This window comes from Dipteris shenzhenensis, chromosome 25, assembly GCF_047967505.1.
Source record: "Dipteris shenzhenensis isolate YYH24624 ecotype China chromosome 25, Dip_SZ_1.0, whole genome shotgun sequence".
NCBI lineage: Eukaryota > Viridiplantae > Streptophyta > Polypodiopsida > Gleicheniales > Dipteridaceae > Dipteris > Dipteris shenzhenensis.
The window spans coordinates 18,438,571-18,458,353 of NC_141620.1; positions in this window are offsets into that span (position 1 = coordinate 18,438,571).

Here is a 19,783-nt window from a genome sequence, read left to right on the forward strand (position 1 = left end):
TTTTTCATACATTGATATATGTTGTCCCTTGTTTACAGGCCCATGCACAAGACGACGAGGAAGACGAGGAAGGAGGCGCAGAAGGGAGCACAGAAGGGAGCGTGGAAGGCAGCGAGGATTAGTCGTAGAAGTAGTGCTACTATTCTTTTTTGTACTTAAAGCCACTGGCTTGGCTTCGTGCCTCTTGTATATAGACTCCTCTTATTTTTTGTACTTGAAGCCACATGACATGGCTTCGCTTCCTTATTTTTTGTACTTGAAGCCACATGATGTGGCTTAGCTTCGTGCTATATGTATATACAAGCACTTTTTGCGTTTTGGAGTTGTAATATTTTATTTGGAATTGTAATTAAAATGCGGTTGGCTGTAAGAATTGAATTACAGAATGTGGATATGGGATTCTTGTAACTATATAGCATACACAACATACACAGTATTCTGTAAATTTTTTTTTAAAAAAAGCGCGTCTATCAGTGCGTTTAAAAAGGCGTTTATATTCGCGTCTGTCTATTCGACTTGCGTCTATATGTGCGTCTATAAAAGCGTTTATAAGCGCGTCTATTTATGCGTCTTTCTGCGCGTCTATACGTGCGTAAGTCTGATATATAGACGCGCAATTAGACGTGGGTCTCCAGACGCGCAAATAGATGCGCCCGTAAGTTTTTTATTTAGTTCATGAAATGCGTCTATGCGCGCGTCTATGGGTGCTTTGTCTTGTTGTGTTTCTCTTTAATTTAAAAGGAAAATTTAGATTAAGAAAATTAGTCATAATAAAAAAGAGCTTGATATGATTACCTTATTCTTTTCTTTATGGCGGTTTCATCTTCCACTAAGATGAAGGGAATCTTTGATATGATCCCATGCTTTTCTTTCTCCTTTCTATAAATTTTAGAAAGTGCATCAAAAATACACTCACGTATGCCTGGTACAAACTGGGTTGCAAGTGTTTGTCCTCACTGTATTGTTAAAGAAGGTCCATTGAGATTGGAACTCAAGAAGTCATGTAACCTTGGGCCTCCCCACATTTTTGCAACCTCAAATATTGCCTTTGTATTCTCACTATATCTTTGTCTTGAACTTGACCTATTTATGTTTGTAGCAACATCTTGTAGAAAGTCCCATAAGCCAGCTTTACCACCAAATTTGTCCAACCTATGGGCTTCAATTATGTTGTTGCAAAATATGTTTACATCCTTTCGATTGAGAGACTCTATGCTGGCTTCTCTTAAAATTTGGACTCTTAATGAAAGAATGGCAACCTAAGACTTTGCCCACCATAGTTACATAAAAAGAACTCTTGTCGCCTTTTAGCAAAAAGAGGTGCCTTTATGAGTTCACTTTTTGCAAGATAATCTAGTCTTCTTCCATAACCAGTACCCCTATGTCCTCTCTTGTTCTCAACCTTCTCTTCTCTATACAATCTCATTCTAAATTCAGCAAGTTTAACTATCCCCTTGCAATGGTGGCATGTGAATCCTTCAAACAGTTTCCCATGTTGTGAGATTTGCATGCAACTTATGTGACAAAAGCATCCCTCCACATAAAATTCATTACCACCATCATGTAATGTTGCCTTAACATGGTGCTTTATAAACAAATGCTTTTTACCACATTGATAATCGAAGAAGGCTTTATCTTAATGTATTTGTTACCTACTTTGACCTCATGGCTCCAAAGACCCCAACACAACAAACTAAAATTTACAAAAGAGCTTTCATTCTCTCTAGTTTTACTTGAATTAGGAGATAGAGCACTCATAATTGGGCTTCTTGCTTTTGTTGAAACAAAAAAGGTGCTAAGCGATCTTTGCTTTGGATCATGCTCCTTATATTTTTGGGGATGCCCTCACAAGCCTGCGGCTGCTACCTTTAAACTTTCTTCTTTTTTCATGAGTGACTTGATCTGAGAGTTTGACTTTGTGTGCTCACTAAGAACCGTGTACAAATCTAATCTTGGAGGACACAAATGTAGCCACACATCATCATATTTGCATCGCACCTTGAACACATGTTTCCACTTCAAATCCCTCTTTCTTTTAGCCTTCTCATGTTTCCACTTCAAATCCCAAAAATTTAGTTTGTCCATGTCAATATTAGTAGGTAATTCTTCTCTCAAGTCTTATACACATTTTGTGATATTACCTATAACACTATCGATCATATGGCGTACTCCATTATCATTCATTTCACTTGAGAGATGAATTTTTCCAATTGTGTTTGCTATGACTTCACTGTAGAAACACTCTATGTTAACTGCATTGCTAGTTGCATCCTCGTTGCATCTATTATTAGCTCCTTGCTCATCATGCTTATCCCTATAAAAAGATGTTTTTTAATGACTTTGAGCCAATCTTTTCTTGACTCTTCTTGCATATTGCCAAGAACAGACATCTAGAAAAGGCATGTATGGGAAAATCAAGTATTCAGAGAAAGTACAAAACGTATTATTATTCTGACATAAGTGAAAAAACAGAATTGACTGCAATAAAGAGCACAATGAATTTCACAATTATCGCAAGTATTTAGGGTCACTTGTAGAATTTAAAAATAAAAAGGGTACAAGGAGGTATAATAAAAGTAGCTCAGCAATTCCCTCCCCTACACTGACGGTTGGACGTACTGCCCAGCCATCCCCTCGTGCCCCTTCGACCGAGGGGTCATCACCTGTGCATGCCTCTCGTAAGTGAAGGAAGAGTAGGAAGGGTAGCTTATGTTGTGCTAACTTGGGAGATGTAGATGAGTCAGCACACTCACGTCCCTACAGGTCTCCACTTGGTCTGTAGACACAGTATCAGTCAGGTCCCTTTCCCTCTCCTACTCCCACTGCTACTCCTCACTTCGGAAGCGCTCGCACAGCTTCCACTCCTTCTGACTCTGCTACCGTCAGTCCTTCTTACTCATCAGGGTATCTCTCCTATCAAATCACAGCTGCCGGAGAAATAATAGAAGATAGAAAGGGCAAAGTAGTGATGGCCACCATGAGGAGGTTGATGAGCCATCACTTCAAGAGCGGCATTGCTACCGATTGGCGGTATCAAGATGGCCAAAAGAAGCAGGCGGTCATTGATGAGTTTTTAAAAAAATACCCTAACCTGCCAAATTGGGAGTTTAATGAGGATTATATGCGAGAGCACATGGGTTTGGTCTTGAAGCATCGTAGATCAACCTTGCATACTTCCATCACAAAGGGGTTGGCTAAACCCAGCTGGGCAGACAAAGCTGATTGGAAGTTCTTCAAGAAGCAAAATAGGGACAATCCCGAATTGTTCGAGGGTCAGAGGAGGGTTGCGCAGAGATGGCTAGACGTCGTAGGTACTTCGCACTTTGGTGCAAGCGGATGGTTGGCGTTCGAGGCAACCGTGGTAAGTCTACTTCTTCTTATTTAATGTATTGTTCTATTTGTTTTACTACATATTACGTGCACTTTAGCTAACTCTAACTCTCGTAAATTGGATCCATAGCAAGCTGCGATGGGTCGTCTTCTTATAGATGCAGAGACGCGACGCGCATTTCGGATAGGAACAAAGCCGTGGTTTATTGAGCAAGAGGCAATGGGAGTGACGGTCGATTGGGCTGAGGTGGCTGCTCGCACGGTATAAGTTTACTCCTACTTGTAATCTCATTTTTTAAATTGTTTTATTCTTTAAGTTCCAATCTAATTTTTGATTTATATGGTTCACTCTTAGGGTCAAAGCTCAAGCGTCCCATCAGAGGCGAGCGATCAATAGGGCTAGGGATCAGAGACATGTGACGAGGATGAGGGAGAAGAACCAGCTGATGAGGACCAAGGAACAGGCTAACAAGACGAGGATGATTCGAATTCGGATGAGTAATAGTAGTAGTAGTGGTAGTAGCATCTTCTTTGCCATGTATGTCATTTTGTATATCCACTCGTTTGAGCAATTTTGTATCGCCCTTTCGAAAGGGTAATTTTGTTACAAACAATGTTGTATATGTCCAACATGTATATGCTTTTGTTGCTCGATCATTTCATTTGAGCGATTTTGTATCACCCTTTTCGCAAGGGAATTTTTGTTATGAAAAATCTTTGTTTTGTAATTACAAAAAAAAAAAAAGGATTAGTGGGGCTAAACAGGGCCATAGCAAGTCCTGTTTAGCCCCACTAACCCTTTTTTTTAAGTTCTATTAATCGTCGCTATATAGCGACGTTTATCAGTGTTGCTATATAGCGACGATTAACAGTGTCGCTATATAGCGACGTTTGTCATCGTCGCTATATAGCAACGCTTTATAGCGATGGTTCTTTTCCGATGCTTTTAGTGACTCTTATAGCGACGTTTGCGCCCGTGAAAAAAAATAATTTTAATGTAAAAAGCGTCGGTATTTTCTTCAGAAAATGGCCTATGCCTTGTAGTGCTTGTAGATATTCTCAATCCACCTCTCCACATCATGTAGTCCACATCCTAGGGTGGCTACTTTAATTCTTTCCTTATCACATACCTTTGCCTCTAATTATGTCCTCATGGCACCACAACTCTCAACAGCTCCCTTCTCTTTGTTGTTGATGTTGCTTGCCACATGAAGCTTTGGTTGTCAAAGGAGCTGCCCTTTGTTAGAGAGGCTTGAAGGAGGCTTAGAACTCTCTGTCTCTCCCCTTCTCTCTCTAAAGAAAAAGTATAATCTCTCTTCCTCACATCGTTGCCTCATAGTGAAGGGAAAGCTTACAAAACTCTTGAAAATGGACCTTCCACATCACTTAAACTTGCAAAATCCCTCAATCAACTTCTCATACTCTCATAAGCGGGTCACAATGCCTTAGCGGAAGACAAGGGAGCTCTGACACCATGACAAAACTGGAGTGCTCTAAGGTGGATGGAGCCTATGTGGAGACATGATGAAGAGAGTGCTCATGACATGTACCTCATGTCAACTAGGTTTCAAGATAGATTAGCTTGGACTCATAAACAGAATCTTGAGTGAGTGTGCATTTCTCTTTACTCAACAATACATGAAAGCCTCTTATATAGAGAGTGCCCTTTGAATAGTCAACATCTGTGGGATCCTCTGATCCACATCTCTTCTTGTGGATATCCTTGATCCACATCTCCACATCATGTAGTCCACATCCTAGGGTGGCTACTTTAATTATTTCCTATACCATACCTTAGCCTTTAATCTATGTGCTCATGGCACCATATCTCAACAGGGAGGAGGTGCACGATGGAGCTGGGCTCCACACTCTAGCCTCATATGACAAGGGAGTCATACTAATATTGCCCTAGGTCATTAAATATGTATGCCATGGTATCGAACTTCAAAGCACACACATATGCTATTGCTACTATAAATAGATGGCTATCATGGCTCATAGAAACAATATTGATAAGGGTAGTTTTTACAGGATCAACTTTAACATCTTAGCACTAGCTCATTTCTTATTGATGCGAGTTTTGATGCCAGTGACATATTGTACATAAGTGACTATAATTCTACACAGATGAATATCACTACTCACACAAACAACATTGAAGAGTGAATGTTTAGGTTATAACCTAGGTGCTTAAGTATGTGATGCTACTATGGCTGACCACTCTAAGCCTAGTCGGGTATCATTGTTGGCATTGTACCTCATGTGCTTGCCTAAGTCGGAGGAGTTGCTCACAAAAAGATGTAGATAACTAGAACTTTGAAACCAAAGTAGCACTAGCTATCCATGATATTCAAAATATGAACATGGATAGTGATGGAGGTCGATCCAAAACTCTGTTTTTGGCTATGCGAGCCATTTGGGCGAGTTTTGTAGTCATCTTAGATGCTAACTTTTACCTCTTGCATAAAATTTGGGTGTGATGATTTATTTAAAAAAAATTTATCCCTTGGAGGATGCCTGTTTAGTATAATCTTTTCAAGCTTGTGGTTCACTTACCAACATTTCATTAGCATTTAGGTGATGCAAAAGGCCATAGTTTTCAAGAAGAGTGCCTACTCATTGCAAAAGAAAAAGACCAACAATAGTATTCCAAAATGTCCCATGACATAAAATGAGCATAAACCACTCTACCCAAATGTCCATGTTGCATGTTGGGAGATTCTAGAAGTATTTTAATATAAAACACCGTTTTGTATATTAACTTCTAGGTCTTAATTTACTTCCTTATGTATATATAAATCTTTAAGTAATGGAATTAATAAAAACCCATCTATTGAACCCACAAGATAGGGTTACATATGGTGGGTGATTCCCCCAAGATAAAGTCACACATTAAACAATCCATTTTTTTAAACACATTAGCTGAAAATAGAAAGATAGACATAACATAGATATGAAATGATGACATCACATGCTTCACCACCGTAAGACATCTTTTTCCCTCTCCTTTTGTCAATCTTATTTGTAAATTTTTGGAAGAACCAATAAAATTTTGCTTTAGTAGGGACCCCAATTCCCATTGGGCAACCCAAATATCTCAAATTAGTACCCACGTTAATCCATTATGATTTTGGCTATGAATTATGATCCCAGACAAGCCATATGGAATTAGTCTTGCAAGCATCTACCTTGGAGTAAGAGCTTAAGGCAAACCCATCAAACATAGATAGAAGAGATTCCACATTCTCTTTGGAACCCAAAAAGAATCTCATATTATCATTTGCGAAGAATCGATTGCACAAAGACAAGCGATTTGGAAGCAGAAAACCTTTGAACATTCCCACATTCTACATATAATCAAGTTGACAAAGTAACAGTTCCATTGGAATTGTAAACAAAAGTGGCACAGGGCAACCTTGTTGACGTATAGATCTCATCAAGGTAAAGCCAACATAGTGGTAACCATTCAAGGAAAGTTTAGTTGAAGAATTTCACAATAGCATCCTAGTCATCCTACAAAATCCCTCACCAAAGCCTAGCCTCTACATTGTCAAAGAGTACAAATTGCTAGCTAATTCTATCATATGCCTTTTCTAGGTCTAAATTCAGCATGAGGAATCTTTCATTCAATGAAATGGCATGATCAAGTACCAATAAAACATTGACCATAGCATTGTGTATACTCCTACCATGAAGAAAGCCATATTGTTTGGATGAATTAGTCTTCCCAAAAAAACTTCACCATGTTCTCCATTTCTTCAGCCAAAATCTTTATCATGGCAACAAGGTTATAGCCACATATATCCCAATAAAGCTAAGAAATTTCAACTCAAAAGCCATTAGCTCTTGGTGCTTTGACTTTAGCCATACTCATGATGACTATGAGATTAAAATCTCATCTAGTGCCGCTTTGAGCCGAGCCATAGATCGAGACAACAAAGAAGCTAAAGTCTTGAACAAAAAGTTCCACCTTAAGGAAAATTGAGTCCCTCTTGGTCACACTTAATTGAACCAATGGAAACGTCTGTTTTGATTAGGATAGCAGTCCCTCCTTTACATATGTAGGGACAATTACAAAAGAAAGTGTATCCATTTGCGTGTAAGGCCTCCTCTCTTGCATTACGTGACTTAAGTTCTTGTATTGCAAAAACATGGGGTTTGTAAATCTTCATCATTTTCTTAAGTAGTGCTTGCTTCGACAAATATGTCTCACTTCTAGGTCATTAAGACCATATTTACTACACTCCTAAATCAGTCTTCATCATCATCATCCACTAACTTCCTATTCCAATTGCATAGCCTTAGAGCCTTGAGCCTCTGCCTTTGAAGCTTTCTTCTGATTAGATGAAGGCTTTTGAAAGGAGCAACTTGACTTTTCAAAGGAGAAAAATATCGAACATTTTTATCAATATTATTATTAGAGATTTGAACAACAATTTTAATCTCCTTATTGGGGCATTCCCTGGCAAAGTGGCCACTTCATTTGCATATATAGCAGGCATCAAGGAAAACTCCGAATCTAAATTCAAAAAAGAACCTCTAGTCATTCTGAATCACCAGTACCAATCCATTTGGAGTCACTTTTCTTTTATTCCATAGAATATACACTTTATGAGAAGACCTATTATAGAACTCTTCCCAATCGAGAAGCAATCTTCTCAACCTCAAACACCAATAGTTTGCTAATGTTAGGAACTGCAGCCAAATTGGACATTCATGCTGTAAGACCTCCTCCAAAGTGCTCCAAGAAATTGCATATATTAGATTACTCGTGTAGATAGCAACACTAGAGATGATCCAATCATGTTCACCAATGGAGTCAACCATTCCTAGAAGAAACCATGACCAATGAACCTATAATCCACAAAACATCACTTGTCTTGAAATGTAGATATGAATCACCAAGGAAACTCTTCCTCACTGGGGATTCTCCAAAGAAGAAGCATGAATAAACCAAATCATGGATCCTTTTGTACTCCCTATAGATGTCTTTGGGATAAATATCGACCAAAACTATAAGAACTCTCCTATTCTCTCTATTGTCATTGAGAAGAGCACACTACTGTCACAACCACTAAATAAGAGGGCTTCTTGCTCATTGTTCCCAACCATGGTTTCATAGTGATCCCCATATCGTGAGTCCTCTTTCCTTTTCTATCACTCTGGAGATCTCTCTTTTGAAACCTCCCCCTAGCCCAATGCTTGCAAAAGTGGCCTCCTCCCTTGGTGCCATGTGTCCCACAAGGGACCTTACCCTTCTAGCACCCCCATGGGCTCCCCTTTGCACCTTTTACCTAATGTCTAGGCCTAGGCATGACCCTAGACCCAAACCCTATAGGCTTCATAGTATGCAAGCATCGTCAAGCCCTCTAGTTTCCCGCCTAACCACAATCACAATACATGGTTTTGAGATTATGGATGACGTAACATTCCCTTCCCCTTAAGAATGGTTTACGTCCTTGAAAACAAAATTGGGAAACCTCCTCTGGAGATTTTTTACCCTTTCCCATGTTGAACTCTCTTCAGGCTTATCTTTCCACTTAACCATACATTCTTTCCATATTGTGTCACGTTCTTTTTTCTTTTCTGTCTAAAATTCTTTCTTATTCATGTAGTAAAGATGTAGGCTCAATGAGTTCAACTAGGACTTCATTTCCAATGAGATTATCATCATCTCCTAACTTTCTTTTTAGCCTACTAACATAAAAAACTAGATGTACTCTACATCCCTCATGTAAGGCTAATTTGTAAGCAAGTTCTCCAATCTTCTTCAGTATTGTGAATGGTCCACAATACCTAGGAGACAACTTCGGACATTTAAACCTGTCTTTAGAGATTCTGAAGATTCAGCTACCTTAAGGTAGACTTTCTCATTTACTTCAAACTCCAACTTTCTATGGTGGGGGTTTGCATAACTTCCTTCTCTATGCTGAGGTCTTCTTATGCTATCTTTAGCTAACTTAAGCATTTGATTCATATCCTCAAGAAAGTCTTTAGCCGCTTGAACCTTCTCTTTTTCAAGTCCTACTGTCATGGGGGCTCTTGGTTGAAATCCATACATCATCATGAATGGACTAAAACCTATAGCTGAATGTTTGGCACTGTCATAGGCAAATTCTAATATGGGCAGATATTGTTCCCAATTAAATTGCCATTTACTTACATATGCTCGAAGCATATCCTCAATTATCTGATTGACCCTTTCAATTTGACCATCACACGTTGCTCATATTCAATGAAGTTTCTAATCTCTTAAACACAGCCCTCCAAAAATGGCTATTAAAGTTGCTATCTTGGTCACTGACAATACTGGCTGCTGGTAGCCCATACAATCTATAGATATGCTCCACAAATAGCCTGGCTAATTCTGGATTTTTAACATCTTCATTAACAGGAATAAAATAAGCCATTTTGGTCAACCGAACCACAATTATCCACACTAAGTTGTGCCCCCTCTAAGTCCTAGTAGGTAATCCCACAATGAAGTCCATGAAGATGCTTTCCCATTTTCCAGATGGAATCTCCAATGAGTGTAGGATCTTGAGAGTTGTGGTGCCATGAGCACATGTAGAGCAAAGGTATGAGTAAAGGACAAGCTGCCACATGGCATGGAGGAGATATCGCACATGTGAGCAAGCATATGGATGCAAGTACCCTCACCTATAAAAGGGAGGTTCATTTGAAGTAATATCAATCAAGCACTTTGCACTATCTCAAGATTCTCTTTATGAGTCCAAGCTGATCTATCTTGGAACCTAATTGACTTGAGGTACATATCATGAGCACTCTCTTCGTCATGTTTCCACATAGGTTCCATCCACCTTAGAGTGCTCCATAGATCCTGTGGCACATGTGTTTTGTCATGGTATCAGAGCATAGGTTTAGCTTTCCTAGTAAAGCTCATTAGTAGTTCACTAGGATTGCTCCCATTCCTAGATTAGTTGTAGGCACACTTAGGAACTCATGTTTTTCTCCTAGGCTAGTTTAGTTGTAGATTGAGTACAAATTTCCGTCCCTTGAGAGAGAAATTTCCATCCACTTTGAGAAAATTTCCGTCCATATTTTCGTTCATCGCTTGAGTTCTTTGTGAGGATTTCTCTTCATTCCATTGAGAGATTGTGAGTGATGCTATGAGGAAATATAGGGAGAGTTATTCTGAGAGAATTCCGAGAATTCCTTCTTCTCTGATTGAGAAACAGAGCCTGAGAATGTTTGAGAAAAGGGGAGATAGAGCTTGTTACTTCATCTACTCCAACTATGACTCTAAGCAACTACTATAGCTGCGACCAGCCAACTACAATGACACTCAACTTCTACGTGCAAGCAAACACGACGGCTCCAGACCTTTCCATCAAGCAACAGACAGCTGCGGGCCTCCACGAACTATGATGATGGACTCCATCTAACGGCTCAGCAGTCCACAAGCGTAATAGCCCAACGTCACAACCACTCCAAATGCCTGATGGTCACCTACGATGCCTCCTCCACAGTGTCTCTCCTCATAGTGCACACAGGCTGTAGATCCCGCCTCACGGTTGAGCATCACTAGTAGCAAAGCATAGCCTCCTCCAACGGTCCCCAGCAAGAACGGCTTTGGATAGCCAGCGACCTCTAGCGACCTCCAATATCGAGCTATTGCCAGCAGCAATTGCATCGCTCCAAGCAATCGACCAATCGAGAGCAACCAATGCTATCTACGAGCCGCCGTCAGAGCCAGTAGCTCCAAATGCCTCGAGTCGCCTCCATGGAATATCTGCCTCACTCTTTCTCATCCAATTTGCCATGTCAATGCCTGCACTCGCATCTCTGTTGCTGTCATCGTGCGTCGTGCAGAGAATCCTCAGCTTTCTCTCTTTCTTCCCTAAGGTATAGACCTTAGGACACGTGGCATTTTTTGAACCACTCCTACTGAGATAGGGTTGGTTGAGTTATTGAACTATGGTTAAGTTCAGCTACTTGGGTTAGTTTGATCATGGTTAAGTTTGTGTAATCTTGGGTTAACTAACTTGGGTTAGAAGGTTGCCACATGGCATAGTGCCACCCAAGCACAGTCCCATTGTAAGCACAGTATGGAATTCAGCATGTGAATCCCTGTGCCACATCATCAAAGGCCCTCTTATTCACAGAAACTTCGACAAGCCGTAACTTGCAATCTAAGAGGAATTTGAACATGCTCCAAAAAGGAAAAGTGATCGTTTTTCCAAGCTCTATGCACTTGTCAAGTCAAAATCATTGTATGCAATTAGACACTACCAATATTGAAAGAAATCAATTGGTAAGACCTTTGCAACAAATGACAAATCAAAGCATGAATGCACACATCATTGTCATAAGCAAGCCAAAAGCACAAGTGCATGAGATGACCATAGCACAAAGCATGGCATCCACACATAAAGCATCAAGGAACATGGAAGAACAAAGCATCATGCATGAAGCAACACCAGGAATAAGATTGCAGATTGAAGAACCAGCAAGTCAACTACGTGGAGTCATCATCAAGCCATGAGCAGAATGACAGGAAGAACATGTATTGAGAAACAAAAACCTTGCCAACCTTGCCTATATTTTGTAAATCAAACTTGACCACCTGAGAGTAGCTATGTAAGCACCTAGGGGAGGTATTGACATGTAAAAACCACACTTTACCACCTTAAGTAGCAATGCAAGCACTAAGGGGAGGTGATGGAATGTAACTCACATTTGACCACCTTGTACTAGCCAATGGATTATGGCACCAAGGGGAGGTGTTGAGAGTTGTGGTGCCATGAGCACATGTAGAGCAAAGGTATGAGTAAAGGGCAAGCTGCCACATGGCATGGAGGAGATATCCCACATGTGAGCAAGCATATGGATGTAAGTACCCTCACCTATAAAAGGGAGGTTCATTTGAAGTAATATCAATCAAGCACTTTGCACTATCTCAAGAATCTGTTTATGAGTCCAAGCTAATCTATCTTGGAACCTAATTGACTTGAGGTACATGTCATGAGCACTCTCTTCATCATGTTTCCACATAGGTTCCATCCACCTTAGAGTGCTCCATAGATCTTGTGGCACACGTGTTTTGTCATAGGAGTCCTCCTACCTTAAGGCATTCAACCTTATTGACCTGGCATTTTTGGCACTTCAATACATAATCTTGGACGTCCTTATCTATTCCAAGCCAAAAGAATTGTCTTTTCAGAAGCACGTATGTCTTCTGAATTCCCGGGTATCCAACACTCGGACTATGATGACATTCAAAAAGGATTTGGTGCCTAATGTCATTATTATCTAGGATACATACTCTACCCTGGTAGAGCAGGTGCCATCTTCAATAGTATATTTTTTCCACTTGAGTCCTTTATCACCAACCTATGGTGTGTTGCCATTTTCATGCAACTCCTCAGTGAAATCCTCTCGATTAATTGAATCCCTATTTTTAATTGCTTTCCATATTTCTAAGAAGTGAGGATCAAACTCACATTTCCCCTTTAAGGACTCTAGGAAATCATTCTGAAATTGAGTAAAACTCAATTCATTAACAATTGGCATTCGGCTAAGAGAGTCTGCTATCACATTGAACTTCCCTTTCCTATATGTCAATTGTATATCAAGCTCTTGCATTAACTCATCCCATCTAGCTTTTCTACCTTTAAGCTCTAGCTGATTACAAATCCACTTAATGCACTCCATTAACTCATCCCATCTAGCTTTTCTACCTTTAAGATTTGGCTGATTACAAATCCACTTAATGCTCTCCTGATCAAAGATGATATCAAATTTTGCACCATATAAGTAGTGCCTCCACTTTTTTAAAGCATAGACTATAGCATATAGTTCCTTCTCATATGCCAAGTAATTCCATTGGGCACGACCTAACTTTTTGCTTTCAGAAGCCACTGGTCGACCTTTTTGTATAAGTACCACCCCAACAGCAAAATCACTGGCATCTGTCTCAACCACAAATGGTTCATTGGGATCCACTACTTTTAAGACAGGAGTTGCCGCCACTATAGCTACTTTTAATTTTTCAAAACTTCTCTTTTGAGGTTCATCCCATATACATCATGGGATCCCTTGCCTTCACATATTGTATCACTGACTTTACCATAGCATCTCTCCCTCCAGGGGCTGATCATAGCTATCTTTTCTTTAGCATTTCCACTACCCATCACACAGCACTTCCCAACTTGCTGAGCTCTTACTCCACCTACCATGATATACACTTTGATCGCGATCATTCACGTACTTACTATGGCCGTCTGTACATACTTCTTGCCTACATTGACTTCATACCCCTATTAGAGGATCCTGCTTCCCTTGTCACCTGCTCACTACATGAGGTCTCTCTTCACGCTTTACCCCACACCACCTGCTCCACCTGCCCACCACCCCCTAGGACCATACCCTGTAATAGCTGGTACGATGATGAGTGTAAGATTTTATGCCGTCAGCTGTCACTATCATCTCGAATGGAGAGCCACCACAATCAAGATAGCGGGAGGTTCTTCCCCACTCTCAGAGCTCCAGTGCCTCTTCTTCCAACCATGGGGGCTCAAATTACACTCCCTCTGCACAGAGACCACATTTAGAGGGGTCAGGTGGGCCAAGACAAATACAGAGCCCTTCGAAAACCACCTCTCCTCTCTCCCACATTCAGGTTATGTTTAAACCTCTTCTGGATCCAAACCTCAAATCATCTTCGGTGTTAGCATCCCCAGAGATTCAGACAATTTGCCTAACTAAGTTCAACAAGGTCATCTTCCCCCCTATCGATGTGGAACTATGTACAGACTTCATTAAATATTATGACTTCATAACCCACTGACACTTTTGAGTTCATGGGCTTCAGGCAGGTTCTCACACCCACTTTGGCCTTACAATACACGGGGCTCCCTTCTCTCCCTATTCAACCTCCTTCCGATGATTGGCCACAGCTTCTTTCATTCCTTTCCTAGTGCAAACCCAATCGAAGGGGCTATGATTGCAAAAAGGTTTTGGAAGGTGGAAGCATAGAAGAAGTAATCACTCGCTACTTCTTTACTTGCTTCTATTTGGGACCAGGGCATTACTACATCACAAAAGTTATCCGTCCTGCTCTGAATGCTCTCTTCACTATCACACAGTATGATTTTGCATCCCTATTTTATTCAAAATTCTGGGCGACTATACAAAATCACACATGGAGGTACACAGACCTGTACTTGTGGACCTCACCTCACCTAGTACCTCTTGCACCAGTGGCCAGCTGCAACACCTGGTCTTCTCTCACCACCTTCCCATACTTCCTCTTCTCCTCTCGGTCCACCTTCCTCTCCTTTGGTTCCCTTCTTGAGATCAGCCTCACTGGCTGCTACTTTAACCCCAACATCTTAAGTCTCTATTGAATCCATCTCTATTCTCTCTCCCTCTCGCGTTGCAGTGGGATTTCGAAACCACCACATGGCGACATGCAAAATCCATCTTCGTGCTCCACAACCATAGGAATGAGTGAAAAGGAGGTAAAGAGTGGCTATATGCATAAAGGAGAAATGTGAAGAAGATGGAAGAGGTGGAAGGGAGGTGGTATATACATCAATAGAGCATGACAAGTGAAGGAGAAAGAGGAGGAAGAATTATATGGACATCAAAGGAGAAGGAGCAATGGAAATCGGGTAATATAAAAGACCATCGTGGCTATACCAGAATGAGTGTGTCACATCAAGCAACAGCCCCCTCTTTTTATAATAACCAAGAGGAGGGGGCTCTCCGCATAAATGCATCCTCCCACATGCATGGTGTGGGTGGACCTTCTCCCATTTGGGCTTGGCGGTGCACATCCTCAATAGCATGCGACAATTTCTTCCCCTTGAAATCAAACCTTCTTATCCTAAGTCTAAGAGGCCTCATGGCTCCATCTCAATATTATATTGCCTAGGAGGACAAGTGGAGGGTTGGCACATGGATGCTTTGCAACCTCATCCTACTTTTCCTTATAGAAATATTATTTCATGGACTATGCATCACCACCCCACATGGGACTAGCCCACATGGACGAGAAAAACTAAGATGCCCTGCCACCTCTACCAATTAAATACAATATGTCCCCTTGGCCTTGTCCATATGTCACTTCATGTTTCATGGGACCGCCTAGGTGGAGGGATGGGACATGAAGATTCCATGCCATCTCACCATACTATATTATTTGTTCCATGGACTATGTACAACAGACCTATGGGTCCTATTACTTGGAAGGGTGGCACATGGGCGTGCCCTGCCACCTCAACCTTGGGCCCTTGCTACTCCATATTATATTCTACTAATGCTACACACACATATTTACTTGTATTTATTACATTTACAATGGAATTTGTTTGGCGGTAACGAATTCCCTCCCCAGCATGCAATGCGCAGCATCCCAATGCCTGGGACAACCAAAACAAAGAAAAGCTTGAGATGTCTATTGTTGAACACCTTCCTTCCAAGTGGTCATTGTAGCTCTTGGACTTTATTAGATCCAACAGCCTAGGTTCTTGCCTCAATGCGTGGTGCTAGTGCCATATTCATATGCCCTGGATCATATAAAAATCATTCATTGGTCAAAAGGGCTGCAAAAAATGAATGTTGCATCAAAACACACAGAAGTTGATCACTCCCCCTGGTTTGGTAAGGAAAGACCTCCAACACCTCCTCCCCCCCATATGGAGGGGAATCTATCACTTCTTTGAAATCATCATCCCACACAGGCTCCTGTAATAATTGTTCCAAGCTCCTTTCTACATCAATCAAGGGATCACACCTTGTGGAATCATCATAAGCTACATTTAGGATCTCCTCAATAGGAATCACATCAATCACTGTCTCAGCCTCAATATCATCCTTAATGCTCAACACTTCATCAAGGACCATGACTTCTTCAGTAACAAGTTCAACCCATAGTTGGTTGCATTGTTCTTCCATGTTCATCATAGCATCCTCCAATAATATTTTAGACACCTCAGAATCAGTTTCCTCACATATCATCTCATTAGGTTCCAGAAGACTCACAACATCAAGGGGAGAAGAAGGTGCAAGGGTGTCACTGTCATCGGCACCCACTATCAATACTTCAAGCTCATCGATGATTTCATGATCGAACAATCCATTCAGCCTTTGAACTCTTTATCATAAGAAATGTCCAAAGGAGGAGAAAGAGAACCTAAAGAAGTGAATGCAATCTGTGGCTCATCATCAACTATAGATCCACTACAACTCTTAAGGGGAGGTGATTCACAACCATTGTCACATTTGATCTCACCGCCATCCTCAGACCCCCCAGTAACTGAACTATAAGTCTCCATGAAATGCACTTGAGGGATATTTGGACACTCTAATTGGTAGTGCCCCTTTTTATTGCAACCATGACAAACCACTTGGGACTTATCATATTGAGCAAGAGTAGCCTTAATTTTCAAATCCACCAATTCCCCATGGAGCTCATCAATGGTCTTCACAAGATCAAAAACTAAAGGAACATTAATAGGGGTAGAGGATGCATGCTCTCGAGCAGAAGGAGAAGATAGGGTAAGAAGAGATTTTGTCAAGGGAAATCCACCATGAGCCATTTTGACACTTGTTACAAAAGGGAAAGGAGGAATGATGACTCGATCACTAGACATTATGTCAAACTTCACTGTAATTGCATTTGCATGCTCCATGGTTGTGAGACTCTTCCACTTCAGCTTTACACAAAACTCATCTTCCGCACCATATACCATATGACTCAGCACATATTGAGTCATTTGGGTAATGAGCCCTTTGTTTTTTGGATGCATATCAATTAGGCCATCCAAGAGCACGGCCGCTAGATCCACATATCAACGTGTTGTTTCCCCTTCTTGTTGCCTCAGCTTTGCCACCGTCAGATAAACATTCTTGGGATCCACACCCTTGCCAAAATACTCAACCAGTGCTATTGTCAATTGTAGCTAGCTCTGTCAAACAACATTAGTTTGCTTCTCATACGACACTTTTGCAAATCCATGCAAGAACGTAGGAAGAACCAATTATTATCGATCCTCTGTGAGGAAATTAAGAGACACACATCGGCATTTGAAAGCAATAAGATATTCTTGTGGGTTTTCACCCATGATTCCAGAAAATATGGGAATGTTTGCCATGAGAATGGAGAAAGACAGAGAGAAAGGAATGAGAAAAACAGAGTGAATACCCCTCTTCCAAGAATTAGCAACCTATTAATGCATCAAATTGTCCACATGAATTGCATTATGATCATTTGAAAATCATAGATCCCTCAAATCCAAAGCTAAAAACTAGAACTCTTGATCTTATGAAGTCACATGATCCTTATGGGCAACCGCAGCCACACATGCAATAAGCAGAAGATCCTCTAGTGCGGTTGTCAACCTTTGCAAGCTTGGGGCTTCTATGAACACAATCTCAAATTGAATTTATGTTGCAATAAACCAAGCTACTCCTGTACCAATCAATGGACAGTAAACTAAAGATGGGCAGCCCCAAAGTGACAATTTCTTTCCTATTTCTGATGTGGGCACCAAGATATACAACCATCAATCATGTAAGGAGGGTGGGCACTGCTTATAGAAGCCAACAATTGACAAAATATGAAGAGGGGAGAGGAGAAGAGTGGAGATGAGGAGAGAGGGCACAACTAGAGAGCACACCACAAATGAATAACTGTACACTAGAATTAGTTGAAAAAATAGAATATATACAAACCCTTTTAGGGTTAGGGTTAGGGGATCTAACCCTTTCCTTTATAGCACTCTATAAGGTTAGTGCTATGCACATATGATCACGTGATGGTGCTATGCACACATGATCACATGATGTTGAGCGTGAACTCTCAACACCTTCCCTCAAGATCAACATCATGAAGTAGGCCTTCCCTCAAGATGATGATTCTCAGGAATCGAAGAAGGACTGAGCATTACATTCCATCACACCCCTTTAATGGGAATGTCCTTCCTCTGCATCAAACCAAGAGCTAGTCGGTGTTTCTCGAATAGCTCTTTACCGAGTGGTTTGGTAAAGATGTCTGCAACATTTTCTTTGCTATCACAATGCTGTAGTGTGATGTCACCAAGTAACACTCTTTCTCTGATGAAGTGCTCTCTGAAATCAATGTGCTTTGTCTTGGAGTGATATACTAGATTTTTGGCCAATGCTTGAGCCGATTGATTATCATAGTATATTGTTGTTGGCTTTGACTCATCAAAGTAATCTGTTTCTGACAATAGTCTTCTGAGCCATATAGCCTCACATGCACCTGTAGTGAGTGCTCTATATTCTGCTTCAGTCGAAGACAAAGAAACAGTTGGCTGTTTGTTTGACAACCATGATATAGCACCTTGACCAAGGAAAAATGCATATCCTTGTGTCGATCTCCTGGTCTCATGATCTCCAGCATAGTCACTGTCACAGTATCCATGCAACCGTGGATGACTTCCTCTATATTCTATCCCAAACTTTCTTGTACCTCTAATGTATCTCAAGACTCTTTTGGCTGCATTCCAGTGAGACTGTTTTGGATTTGCCATAAACTGTGCTAGTGAGCTTACTGCATAACAAATATCTGGCCGTGTGATTGTCAGATATATAAGAGATCCAATGAGTTGCCTGTAGTATCTGTCATTGACTGTAGGCTTTTCTGAATCTTTAGTAAGTTTCAAACTCTGTTCCATGGGAGTGGCTGCAATCTTGCAATCTGCCATATGAAACTTCTTCAGGAGACTGTCAACATATTTGAGCAGACTCATGAATGTGCTATCTGAATCTCTCCAGAACTCAATTCCAAGACAATAGTGCATAAGTCCAAGATCTTTCATGCCGAACTCTGCAGATAAGTCTTGTTTTAGTTTTCTGATGAAGCTATCCTTGCTTCCTGTCACAATCAGATCATCTACGTACAAAAGTGCAATAGTAATGTCTTCCCCTTGAACTTTGTAGTAGAGAGTATGATCTGCATTGGACTTCATGTATCCCAGATCAGCAAAATACTTGTCAATTCTGCTGTACCAACTTCTGGGTGCTTGCTTTAAGCCATAGAGACTTTTCTTGAGATGGCAAACCTTGTTCTCTTTTCCTGGTTCAACATAACCGGCTGGTTGTTGCATGTAGACTTCCTCGTCTAGATAACCATTGAGAAATGCATTCTTGACATCGAGCTGATACACATTCCATTTAATGAGTGTCGCTAGTGATATCAAGAACCGTATGGAATCCATCTTTGCTACTGGAGCATAAGTCTCATCATAATCTTGGCCATATTGTTGTGCAAATCCTTTTGCAACTAATCTGGCTTTGTATCTCTGAATACTGCCATCTGGATTGTACTTCACTTTGTATACCCATTTGTTGGCTATGGCCTTCTTTCTTGGTGGAAGGTCGCATAATTCCCAAGTGTTATTTTTATACAAAGCATCCATTTCTTCATTCATAGCAGTTTGCCATTCTGGCTTATCTACTGCGT